This window comes from Manacus candei, unplaced genomic scaffold (assembly GCF_025592945.1).
Source record: "Manacus candei isolate 608988 ecotype Guabito, Panama unplaced genomic scaffold, ASM2559294v1 h1tg000050l, whole genome shotgun sequence".
NCBI lineage: Eukaryota > Metazoa > Chordata > Aves > Passeriformes > Pipridae > Manacus > Manacus candei.
The window spans coordinates 15100155-15108008 of record NW_026138098.1 but is presented as its reverse complement, the minus strand read 5'-3'; positions in this window follow the sequence as shown (position 1 = coordinate 15108008).

Here is a 7854-nt window from a genome sequence, read left to right as displayed (position 1 = left end):
ATTGAGCCCTGCCCTGGCCACCCGCGGCCACGCTGATTCCCAGTGTCATACCGGGTACCCTGGCTACGGTTTGCGGCTCGAGGGCTTCCCTCTTTGCACTGTGCGGTCGGGGGTTGCTGAAGGACTTCTCTCAGCAGTGTCTAGAGCTGGGATTTGCAGTCAGCTTCCCTCTGTTATCTGCCAAGGCCCAACTCGTCAGCTTTTCAGCTCAAATTCATATACTTTCTTCCCGTGGGAGTGTTTCTTTGTTTGTTGGTTTGTTTTTTGTTTCCTTTAATGGGGGCAGATAGTCTTTAGATTTTCGGTTTTGATAGGAAACAAATATACCACACTGTAACTACATTTATTGTCATGTCTAGACCTGAGGGGGAATGTTGCCAGCTTCAGAAGTATATGCTAAAGAATGCACTTTGGAACTGTTGAAACTTTTGTGTCTTCCCTGGACCAACATCCACGACAACCTTGAAATGAGGCTGGGGAATTGGAAAAGAGTCAGTTACTTACAACTGTAACAGGCTCAGTAGTGGCCAAGCAGGAAGCTAGTCAGAAAGCGTCATGGAGGAAAAGAAAGCGCTCAAAAAATTCTAATTATTCACTCATTATTACACCCATGAAAATAGGTCACTTTCTGTGTCAGTATGTCAGCAGGCAGACAGGCATGAAAAGCTATCAGGGAGATCTGTGCTTCTTGCCGTGTTATCCTCTCTGGGATAAATTCACTGGATGTTCACCGGAGCTCTGTGCTGCTTCACAAGCTCTGACTGATCTTCCACTTTGTAACTCCTCCTTTCTTCCACTGGTACTGCCTAGTGCTCTACCTGGGCATGATTTATGGAGGAGCCAACTGGTAATCTACTTTTGCAGACCTTACGCAACTTATACTGCCTGAGGAACAGATCTCACAAGCTGCCCTAAGCAGTACCCGGAGTGACCAGAGACCAGCACAGTCCACTCCTGCCTTCCTATCTGCAAGGTGGTGGGGATGAGGACATAGCTGCTCCTTCCTTATTAGGACCCTGTGGGAACTATTGTCTAAGATCATCACAAATTTTAGCAATGGCAGGCTGTCATCAGGCCTGAATTTCTAGCAGATTTCTTGGTGCTGAGAATATTGTAAAGATGGTCTCTTTTTGTGCATCACTGCCATAGCAGAATTGTATTACTGTTTGGAAACTGAGTACCCGTGACATACATATTAATTTTATAATATTTATTAACTTGCGGTTTAGATTACTGAAAGGTTTTCTGGTGATAAGTTACTCAGTATAGGACCTTAAGACTGTAAATTACAGGCTTGCTTTTTTTAGTTAATTAAGTACTTGGAAAGTATTCTTGTCCATAGTACCCTTGTCCCTAGAAGTCCTCGGACAGCACTTTGGAAACCACTGATCTGGGCTAGTACAAGTGGGAAAAAAATATGGCACTGCAGGAGGAGGGACCACAAGGTGGCAATCTCTCTCTGCACTTCTACTGGCAAAATAAAGCTCTGGCAAAAAAAAAAATAAATAAACTCGGACAGTAACTGTAAAGCTGCAGAGGTGGTTGGTCGCATCTTGTATCTACCAGAATCACAGTAACATTCATTTCATTGCTGGTTTTTCTCTTCTGAATGCTTTTCCCTTTAGGAGGAAACTCTGTCTTGAAGAGGTGGCACTGAAGGCTACTCTGTGCTGGTTTTTCCATCCTTTACCCCAAAATAGGCAGCAAATATTGCTTGCTAGATTGCTAACTACTGGTGCAGCTTGTGTGCCTGCGGGCAGAGCTACCGTATGCTTGGAGAGAAAGTTTCCTCCTGCACTGGAAGAGGCACTCTCTGGTTCAGGATATTGCTAACCTCATGTTATACTGATGTACAATATAATGTTTGCATCAGCACCCTGCTTCATGTGCTGATGTGCCTCAATCACCTGGATGTTGGGGCTAGGCAGTGACCTGCAACGTTGAGCATGGTATATGGTCTTGAGGAGACTGCAAAGCCGTAGTGACAATAGATCCACTCTGAAAAAGATGTGGCCAGAGGGTGTAAAAATGCAAAAGAGAAATAATGCTCAGTTAGGGGTAGAACCACTCTGGTCCTGCAGTATCAAACACCATCTGTTGCTATGAGCTCCATCTCGATCAGGACATAGTTGTTTTCTTGCCAGATGTTAGCTTACATGTGCTACATGTAAAAGTAAACTGGTGTGAAAGCTGTGGTCTGATGTGCTTTCAGTAGGATTTGCCCTGCATAAGTGCTGACGTGCTAGCCAGCCTCTCGCTGAGAGGATGCACTCCAGAAGTTGCAGGTGTGTGGTTGGAGCGTGTTCAATGAGTCGAGATAGGAAATATCTTCCAAAGCTCCAAATAAGACAAAACAAACTAAGCTTTAGCACATGCTCAATTGATTGAGTCTTTGGCAAAGCATGACGTGAATTGCAAGGTTCTCACCGAGGCCTGTCCTGTCTGTATCCTGCCTGGTGAGTCCTTCAGCAAGCACAGCATAGCTGTCCTTTTCTTATGCTGAACCCTACTTCTTTTACCTGTTCTTCCTTAAGTCTTCAATTAGGAATGACAACCTTATTCTCACTCACCAGCACTGCTCAGGTTCTACTTTACGTATATCTGCCACCACTGAGCTCCCTCTGCAGCTTGCAACATCCACAACCCCTCCAGAGGTGGCTTCTCTAGTCACTGCTGTCCTCTTCCAGCTCTGACTGTGCAGGTCCAGACAGGACCTGGGGAAAGAAGGAAGCATGGATGTGAGGAATTTACTAAAGTCTCCTTACATCACCTTGACTTTAAGGTCTGAAGTCAGAATCCAAGAGGCTGTGGGTTGCAATTTGCTTCCTTCCTGGTTGATGGGAGCCCAGGGGCTCTGCTCTCTGCTGGTCCTTTAGAAAAGAGCCAGGAGCCACTGGAGACTGCTAGTGGGGATAGAAATGTTAGCAATCCAAATCATGATGGGAAACAGAAGGAGTAACAAAAAAAAAAATGTTTTTCTTTTTCCTTTTTTTCCCTTAGAAAACAGGAAGAAATCTAGCTAGGACAAGGCTGGCTTCTCCTGGAACATATGTGCAATGTGATTGTCACTAATGCTCTGTATCCAGCTTAGAGAAGATACTTTCCCTAAGTAAGTGAAATAAGCACTGTGATGTGGGATATATGATAACTTCTGAGGCAGAAGGAATAAGACCCCAGGCAAGGGAGCTTCACACAGTGTCTTTCTTTTTTCTCTCTTTCTATTTTTTTTTCCATCTCTGAGTCTGTGGTGTTCAGTTAACCCCTTTTCTCTATCCTGGCCGTGGTTGCTGCAGCTTTGGAAAGCTTTACCCAGCCTTCTGGATGATGATGTGTTAAGCACTTGGTTTGTGATAACCAATTTTCTCCTGAAATGATACCAGAAGTCTGCTGTTTTGATTGAAACTGTTTTCCAAGCGTTTTGGTTAGTAACAAAAGACAGTCCATTCCAAGAGAGTCTAGCTTGAGGAAGCCATGAAATTTAATTCATTTTTGCAACTTAAATATATAATCAGTGACATATGGTAATAGTAAATACAGGGGGAAATGTCATTGTTTCAGTCAAATTTCTGCATTTGGTCAAAAGCTAATAGTTGTAACATCAAACTGTAGTTTCCATTGAACAGGAAATAGAGCATCATTTTTTCAAAGAAAATAGACATGCAATTGCATGCCTATTACATTGCTTATATAGCTTTATTTTTAGCTTTCTCCATGTTGCTGTTACTAAAGGACTAACAGAAGGGAAACTGTCGAAGGAGAAGGCAACACCCAGTTGCCTGTGGTAGAAAGGACAAACATGTCTGTGCTATGAATATATGAACTTTCCATGCAGTTTTCCTCTGGGCAATAGGCTACTGTGCCTGGGCTAAGGACTCTGTGCCTCCCCCCTCACTTCTGCAGACATGTCAGCCCTTAAGCAGCGCTAAGGTGAGGCTGTGTTGTTGTAAGGGTTGTGGAATTTATGCAGAAAGAGGAATGCTTTTTCTGGATTTACTTTAGAGCTTCTGCTGGGCAATGGAAGCAGAGTATTGTTTTAAAGTCTATCCAGCATCAGCCTGTCTCCTCCTCCCTCCATGAGTACAGCTCAGTGATGTACAGCTGGACTTTTCCCCTCATTCAGTAGTTCTCACTTCTGACCCTCTTCATCTCCTGGGTTCCTTCTGGGCATTCACTGTGTTTACACCACTGGCATTTCACTTTGTTTCTACTTCATCTACTTGTCTGGTTTTCAGGTATGACCCATGGTTTTCAGTGGTTCCTCCTCTTACTCTCTAGCTCTGAGTTTCGTGTGTTGCTTCTGATTTCTCTAATGCAAGCCAACAGTTTGCAGCTTTGGCATAGCTGATTTCTCCTGTCTTTGTAGCAGGGCCACGTTCAGTTGTCTGAATAGAGTTGGTGACAGAGGTGCCATATTCAAATACATACAGAGGACAGAGGTTTACAGTTTTCTTATTGACTGAAATATTCCAATTCTTTTCTGTCTCTCTCACCCCAGCAGCATCTCTGATTTGAGATAACTTTGGCTGCTATTTCTTCCCCTGAGCTCCATCTCCTCGTTGATTTCTGCACACAGTTCCTTCCTCTTTTTCAGAATTGACTCGTTTGCTTCTCCAGTCTTGCACTTCATCCATCTTCCTATTTCCCCTCTCTGATCTATTTCTCATGTCTGGTTCCTTCATTTTTGCTGCTGGAATGTGAAGCATCCCCCCAGAAAAATAGAAGGTCTCGGTCAATTTTTACCATCCCCCCTCTATTACCTCTTCCTTCACGTCTAGCATCTCCTCCCAGATGGTGGGATAAATGCTTGCTTGCATTCATTCTTCTATTCATTGCTCTTTCTTTTTCACATGATGATGTGAAATGAGGATAATTCTGCACATTTCTCTGCTCCTCAGGGCTGGGCTCAGTTTGAGGAAAATATTTCTGAGGCTATTGTGGTCTTCAGAGCACTGCAGAGCCCTGGTCTTACTGTTGTGTTTTCCCTTGGTATCTCTTTGACTGTGACAAATTGCTGCCACATTTGCTGCTTCTCAAGATATGAAAGGCAAAACTGAATTCAAACCTGGCCATTAGTGAGTACAGAGAAGTTTAGGAGCCAAAGAGCATTCTCTGTCCAAGGGTGGTGTTGTACACTGAGGTGTTTTTTTGTTTTTTTAGTGCTTACTGAAAAGGCACTGGGCAAAGGGGACTTCTGTCTGCTGAGATGGCACCTGGTTTGACCACCCCCAGAGCTGTTTCCAAAGCTTTATGGAAATAGTGCATCTCAGTTTCTCAAGTACCTTAAAAATCCTGTTGGGAGATGAACATTTTGGGAGCTCAGAAGTTCTCTCCACAGACAAATCTGCAGGACCAGGGTACCCTGGGCTTGTCAAGAGTATTTTTGAGACCATGTATCAAATTAGGCAGATAAAGGAAAACAATAAGGCAGATTAAGGAAAACAGCAAATGCTGTTTAGTCTAGCACAGTACATGGTGTCTAACTTCTCTCAGAACTGGAAATTAAGTTACAAAAAGTAAAAAAAAAATAAAAAAAAAATAATTCATTGATCAGTAGCTGCCTAAAACTCTGTTTCATCCTCCCATTTTCTCATGTGTCATCCTGTGGTGTTCCAGCTAGGGAGAGTCCACACTCACAATATTTATGGGGCCATTGCCTTCTTTCTGTCCCTATCCTTTTTCAGTTTTTACGGGTTTCTTAATTATGCTGCTAGTGAGTACAGGATTGACTCTCAAAGGAACGCGTTCTGTTTTCCTATGGCTAGATTTGGAAATGCCAGTTTGTGTTCCTTTCATGCTGGCAAAAATGCAAAGACAACATTGCCAACTGTGCTTTTCCTGACCAGGCAGTTGGTTTTGATCGATTCCTCGCCTTTTGCACGTATGGAGGGAGGAAGCTCTCTCAGTAGGCTTCCTTTCCTCCTGCTGTGGCTGAGCTCCCTAGCTAGCCAGTCCTTCTAGCTCAGACAGATGTATTTGCTTGTTACAGAACTTCCCAGGTCACCTACATTAAAGAGCAATGTGTGGATACTGTATTAAATCAAGCAACTGTCCTCTGCCTGTTTGATCAGGTTAGACGTGATACATAAACACGCCAGAAAATGGTTTCAACAGCAGAGTTCAGACTGTGTGACACCCACCTTGAGGCACTGGCAATTTTAGGAGGTTGCATTCCAGACATTAAGGCTCTTGTGGTGAAAATGATGGACACTGCACTGCAGAAAGAGCAAAAAGTTCAATAGAAAGGATCTGTCATGCTCCGATGACCACAGCTTTACCACATTCACTGGTCTTGTTCTTTTCCTCGGAAATTGTCATGACGTAGTACAGGGAAGGAGCTTAAGAGTCTGGGAAAAAAGTGTGTTTCTGTAAAGTATGGATAACGCTCTTAATTTTCACTTGCTGAATTTTCTCCTTGCTGGCTTCTTTTAGAGCATCCATAACTCAGATTTACTTGACAGCACTGCAGAAACAGACATGGTTGATATCTTGGGAATCAAAGACATGATGATTTTTTTTTTTTTAAAGGGCTGTCTAGCCTGTTTTATCATTCCCAGCCTAATGGAGGTTTGTTTGGTACAGCACATCCTCTGATGATAATAACTTTCATCATTTATAAGTAAAGTTTATTTTTTAGCGAACTAAAAATGTTCCTCCTAAGGAGATTTCCCCCATTTTCTTTTGGGCCAGTTTGTACAGCCTGAGATCTCAGTTTAGATTTCCAATGTGCTTTTTCTTCTTGCTTTCTTTTTTTTCCCCCTCCATCCAAAGAGGTTTCCTCTGCTGAAACCCTTCAACAACTGCTCAGATCATTTACAAGAAGCACTTTCACAGGCTGTTGCTCTACAAAAGTGAGGAAAAAATATCAAAGCGACCACCTATAATAATGAAGTTAAATGCAGATATAAGTGTTTGTGAACTATAACTGACTGAAAGGGTGCCAAACATTTTGCAAATATACACAAAAAGACAGGCCCCTGCTCTAATCAGCTTATAAATTAAAAGGAAAGTACATTGGCAAGAGCAGAAGAGATGATATGACATGCTTTAAATAGTTTATAGGGAGCTGGAGGATTGTTGTTTATTTGGTGATGTTGGGAAAATATTTAATGTTAAACTCTTTATAGAAATTTCTCTCCTCCCCCAATTTTCTTTTCCAATGAAACCAGCAAGTTTAGAGTAGACGGAAAACTGAGAAACCGATTTCGAAATTGACAAAACCGCGAGTAAATCTTTAGAGATACTTTTAATGTGAGTCAGGCTTTCTAAAGTAATTATCGTAATATAAGAAAGGACCAGCGCTTCGCTGCCTCTGCGGACGGAGGGCCAGGGTCGCAGCTGGTGTAAATTGAGATACCTCCTATCCGGTATGCGTGGCTGGGGAAGAGGTGGCCGTGGCCCTCCTTTGCAAGTTCACGGGCCATCCCCGAGCTAAGCCGGGCGGGGGCAGCGGCTCCTGGGGCTCGCAGCGCTCGGGGCCCGGGGCTCCCCGCACCTCCACTGCTGCCCCAGTGCTCGCAGATAACCAAAGGTTTTTTAGCGTTTAAAGGGTTTCTATAGCAAACCTACAATTTATTAAAAAAAAAAAACAAATTGTATTGACAAGCAAAAAGCCTAAACCACTTTATTTTTAGATTTAACTTGCCGTTGCTCGATCCAGATGCAAAGTGAGGTGCAATTGCTTTTCCGAGGGCACAGGATCGGGACAGGCTCCCAGTGTTGGTTTGGACAGCAGGGACAGGTAAGCGAATATTTTCTTTAGCGTCGTCTTCCCAGAATCCAGAAGGTGACCCCGGCAGCCGAGAGGGTTTTTTGCCTCTATCCCTGCTGGTTTATGTTGTTGGTGATATCTCCACA